Below are 5,455 nucleotides of genomic sequence, written 5' to 3' on the forward strand. Positions count from 1 at the left end.
ATGGTCGGGACGCTTGGGCCGTGCCGGATTTGGGCGTTCAGATTTCACTGGAGGGTTGAGGGCTGGCCACGTACTGGCCGTTGCCGCAAACCGCCGCCGGCCGGCACACACTCTCTCTCTCTCTCTCTCTAAAGGCCATGATGATGTTCGCGGAGAAGGAGCAGATTGCGAGCCGCCTGCCAGCCAACCCACGGCAGCCGCAGCGGGCCCCACCTCTCGCTCGTGCGAAACGTCCCCCAAAGCTGCTTCTCTGACGTGTTGCTCTTGGAGCCTAAATAAGTCGCTTTGACATTTGCACCGACGAGACCAACACACAGTCGACACAGTCTCTCCCTTCCCTTCCCTACACATAACACACTTATCGCCCCAAGACCTTCATAAGTTTCTCGCCTTCTTCCTTGGCACTTGCCTCGCCTCCTTCTACAGGTTTACTTCCATGCAACAATATGTTTTATTTATCCCTATGCCTTGTTTTCGACCCTTCATAGCTCACACAGCTGCTGTCCCTGCCCTCATGGCCGCAGTCCTCCTTCCAGTTTTTTCCCCCTCAATCAATGATTACATCTTCACTGCCTTCCCCAAAACAACCGGAAACAGAGCGGGATGTTGCCAGTCATTGAAACGGCCAGCAACAACAACAAGCTGCTTAATATATACATGCCTAATTATATGGAGGATTTTGTCACAAATCATCGTGGAAGACACGCAACGTACGAGCTACGACCCACCAAGACACACACACAAAGGTAAATCAAGGAGCTCTATATAGTACAATATTCTTGAATTCCCATGGGCGAATTCCTGTATATCTCAGGTTATATACACTTTACTCCTCTAGCTAGGTCCCACTTGGATCTTAATAAGCATGTGTTATACAGTGATAGAAAGAGTGTTGCAGTGGCCGCCTACAAGCTTATATGCCTAATTATGTGCAGGATTTTGTCAAATCATCATGGAAGACACGCAACGAACCAGGACCCACTACCAAAAATCGATGATGCCCACCAAGAGACGCGAAGGTAATTCACGATACGCTTGAAGCCCCAGTTATGAGCATGTAAACCTGAATTCTCAACTATAGCACAGGTTATACATTTTGCTCTTCCAGGACCATGTTGTGCGGTTCCATTTACAGTAGCAAAGGTGCTATCTCTTCTGAGCTTTCCCTTCCCCTATTTTTTCCACCATTCCATCTATATCTCTCTTTCCACTTTCTCTATTTCTTTTCTTGACCTTGCAAGACCTTAGTGGTAGTGAAAACTTCTTCTTTACCTTCTTCCACTACCATGATCCTCATCCCTTGCGAGGCAAGTTTTCTTTCTTGTTTCGACCATGCAAGCACTCTCTATTCCTCCTGAGCTTTATTGTACAGTTTAAAGCACAATACTTATGATGTGATAATGTGAGATGTTGCATCCAACTTTTTATGCAATGAGATTGTGATACCATGATCATTGAAGGTAAGGGTTTCACATATATGGTTAGATGCTTCTTTTCAAAACACATTGGCTCAAAGTGATTGATGCAAATATCATGTTTCAATAAAGATCATTTGCAAATTTTATGTTGGTTTGGCTAAGACCTTAGGATGGTGCAACTTACCCTCTGAATTCAATTTACAATAAACCATGCTTGATAAAGTACATACCATGGAAACTCAAATGAAAATAAGAAGATGATACCTTACCGATGGAAGTGAAGCTTGAATTTTTGTGTGTGTGTGTGTGTGTGTGTGTGTGTGTGTGTGTGTGCACGAGTGTTTAAAGGTCATTTATTGAATAAAGAAGAGCATAGAGCAAAAAAAAAGTCTATGCAGCACCATAGATTAAAGCTTGTTCTATATCAAACTAGAATAGTAAGCCACTAGACAACAATTTAGTTGGTGATAGGTTGTGAGACCAATTATTCAAAGAGGCAACTTCTGTTTCAATGTTGTGTCATGTTTTAAAATAGGTAAACTTGAAAAACTAGGGAAGAATATGTAATAATTAAGTGTATAAACATGACTTATAGTTGAAAGTCAATTTGAAGATTCTTTTGAATTTGGGCCACCATTTTGAAGCTCTTCTCAACATTAAACAACATAGATTCATTTATATTGAAAATTCTATTCGATTGCATAATGTAAAATACGCATGTTAATTTGATCGATGTGCTAACTTCAAATGTTGATATTGAGAAACCAAGGCCTATAGAGTAGGTTCTTGTTATGCTTGGGGTAAAAGGTACAACACTATGGGCACATGCAAAAATATTTACTAAGGCAACATATGACACTTACATACCTCTCAACCATATTCTAATGGATTTCATTTTGAGCTTGGAAAAGTTTGTTTTAGCACATAAATCATAACATGTATTAGATTGCTCCAAAAATCGAGCCTTATCCATCAAAATCTATGCAAAACTACCTTCTTATAGGATAAAAATAGTTTGCATGCTCTTCTTCAAAGTATAATGGCTAGTCATTGTGATATCTCACAGATTACTCCCAAAAACATGCATTGTTTGAGCCCTTTACCAACTTTTAAAACCCCACTAGTTTCTTTATTTCAATACGAAGGTTTAAATTCATTAGAAGACTCACAAGAAGCTAAACTTCACCTAGTTCTATCTATGCCTCTCTAAACATAAGATTATATTGCATAACAACTTGCTTCCTCAACTTACTATTTATTCTAAAAATTAGATATATAATCGTACCCTTGGTGCAATAACATTTAGATTTTCCTTGCTCTTAGGTTGATTGCCCTCTTCTTTTCTTTACAGTTTTTCTTTATAGAGAATGGGATTTGTGGGTCAGATTTCCCTTCACACAACAAGCCCATTGTATTTCCCTTAAATATCTTGAATTTCACACTTCATTCATTCCCTTGTCAGCTTCTTGTACCTAAACTACACTCTTTCTATAGAGGGGTTAGGCACAAGTCTACACACACAAGGGAATAGGTGGCAAAGGAGTTGATTTCACCACCTGCAATGCACACACACACACACGTTATGCTTGGTAATCCAAAAGATACCTTATGTAAGATTTGATAAAAAGTGGTTAATAATTACATTCACTATGTTAAGACTGTCTTGTAGGAGTTCTAATCGCAAGCGAGTTGCATGAGTCACCATGAAGCCCTCTTCATTCTTGCCTTCTTTTTCAATTCCCTTGTCCACCTCTCCTACTTCCTTAGTTTCTTTAATGGTTTTTTAAGAAGAACCTTTCTTCAAAGACTTAGCAACTCAACTTGGATTCATTCGAGGAGGACTCCAATCATCATCTTCCTCTTGCACTTTCTTCCTCTTCTTGGTACTTATCACTTCTTGGCTTGCTTGTTTGGAAGGTGTGCTCTTTTCACATTTTCACGCTTTGGATGTGGGGTTTCCTTTGATGTGTCAACAATCTAAACACATCGACATATACAAGACATATTTCTCTCAAAAAAACCACTGAAAAAGAGAATAATTGGAAAGGTGGAGAGAGATAAAATAAGACTTACACAATCTCTTGTTGCTGGCCACACAATGATGTATCCTTTGGTTCGATTTAACTTGTCTATATCATGATCTTCGAGGGAAAAAGGAAGAGGCACTTCACCCACTTCAACATCTTCTATCGACATGCTAGCATGACCGAGCGGAAAACCAATTCCATGGACAGTACCACGATGGGGTCTACATGCAAAACGATCCCATTAGCTACCTTGGCATCATTGAACATCAAGTACACTTGTGTCGCTCTTTGGAATTGGCGAGATGCCATGAGGATGACGAACAAGTAGCATGAGAAGAAGAAGGAGATTGATCAAGGAAGAAAGAGTCCTAAAAGATATAAGAAAGAAAAATATAAAAAATAGAGCAAAAAAGTAATATATATAAATAGAGAGAAAAAAGATTAAATTCAAAATTTTAGGGTATTGAAAGGAGAGAAAGAAGGAAGAAACAAAGAAGAAGAGAGGAGAGAGAAGAAACAATGAAGAAAAGAGAGGAGAGGAAAAGGAATATATATATATATATAGAGAGAGAGAGAGAGAGGAAAAAAGAGAGCGATGATGGAAGGGTTGGTGAGAGAGAGAGAGAGAGAGAGAGAGAGAGAGAGAGAGAGAGAAGGGGAGTTTCATGAGAGAGAGAGAGAGAGAGAGAGAGAGAGAGAGTGAGAGAGAGAGGGAGAGGGCTATCTGTTTAGGGTTTAGGGAGGGAGAGAGTCTGTAAAAGAGAGAAGGAGAGGGAGCTATCATTTTATGGGGGAGAGGGGATCATTTTTCTTTTAGGGAGGGGAGGGGACATTTTTCTCTTAGGAGGGGGGGGAGGTGCATTTTGCTTTAGGGGGGTGGGGGGGGGGAGACTGGCTGTCGCGTTTTACTTTGGGGGGGGGAGTGGTTGCCGCGTTCATGGGGGAGAGTGGCTGCCGTCTTTTGCTTTAGGGGGGGAGAGTGGTTTCCATGTAGGAGGGGGGAGTGTGGCTGTAGGGAGGGTCAATCATTTAATATGGGGGAGGAAGGCGCATGCGCCCCCCTCCACTAAGAGCGACGATCACCCTTAGTGGCGGGTGGGACACCCCCCACTAAGGGTGACCATCGCCCTTGGTGGGGGGTGGGCCTACTAAGGGCAATGGTCGCCCTTAGCTAGTGGGGGGGTCACCAACTAAGGGCGACCGTCCCCCCTCCCCTCTCCCCACCTACTAAGGGTGACCATCGCCCTTAGTAGGTGGGGGGAGGGGAGGGGGGATGGTCGCCCTTAGTTGGCGACCCCCCAGCCACCACTGATGAAGGGCGATGGTCGCCCCCCATCCGCCGTCTCGACATTCGGTATTCGCCTATCTTCGAACTCTGTACGTGCCATTCATGATTCGATATGTGTTAGTGAATCGTGTTCTTTGGTCTGCAAGATAGTAAGGAGTGTTTCTTCTTGTTGGAGATAGGTACAGGATTTGTTACAGAGTGCTCTATTGTCTTTGATTGAAATCATGAATGTTTCCCCATTGGGGAAAGGTTGCTTTAGAATCTCTTTCAGTTCTTCAGATTGAAAGCTGATGCGGTCCTAGCACGGAGCCCTGTGGACTAAGGTCTTGGATTAGGTGTTTTACAAGATGGACACATGGCATGGATCTATCTAGCTTGAATGGGGGTTTGAGTGTTACAGCCAGACTTCCTGGTCTACTCCCAGAATATGTGCCTTTTGTGAAAGAGATTGGAGGATGCATTGGCTATGTGATTGGTGATGTTTCATATATGGGGGAGGATAAGACCCCTTGCCTAAGGATGGTTCTTCCTCTTGCCTTAGCGAAAGATCCTCCCCGACTTCTCTCCTTTCCATCCATTCATGGTGGAGAACATCTACAGAGAATCTTCTTCATTGGCCTTCCATGACATTGCTTCATATGTGGAAGGAAAGGACATTTAGCAATGGAATGCACTCGGCGCAGGGTCTCCTCACAGCATAGACAGGATGCTGTGGAGATGGA

General features: G+C 42.7%; 1 long non-coding RNA gene across 1 annotated transcript; it reads left to right on the forward strand.

The window, feature by feature from the left end:
• The first annotated feature begins 318 nt into the window (after positions 1 to 318).
• LOC147621172 (uncharacterized) lies at positions 319 to 1,432 on the forward strand. Its single transcript, XR_015269879.1, has 2 exons — positions 319 to 746; positions 936 to 1,432. It is a non-coding gene; the product is annotated as an uncharacterized LOC147621172 (long non-coding RNA).
• Positions 1,433 to 5,455: the final 4,023 nt, after the last annotated feature.

This window comes from Cibotium barometz, chromosome 30 (assembly GCF_041138505.1).
Source record: "Cibotium barometz isolate CiBa-2024 chromosome 30, ASM4113850v1, whole genome shotgun sequence".
NCBI lineage: Eukaryota > Viridiplantae > Streptophyta > Polypodiopsida > Cyatheales > Cibotiaceae > Cibotium > Cibotium barometz.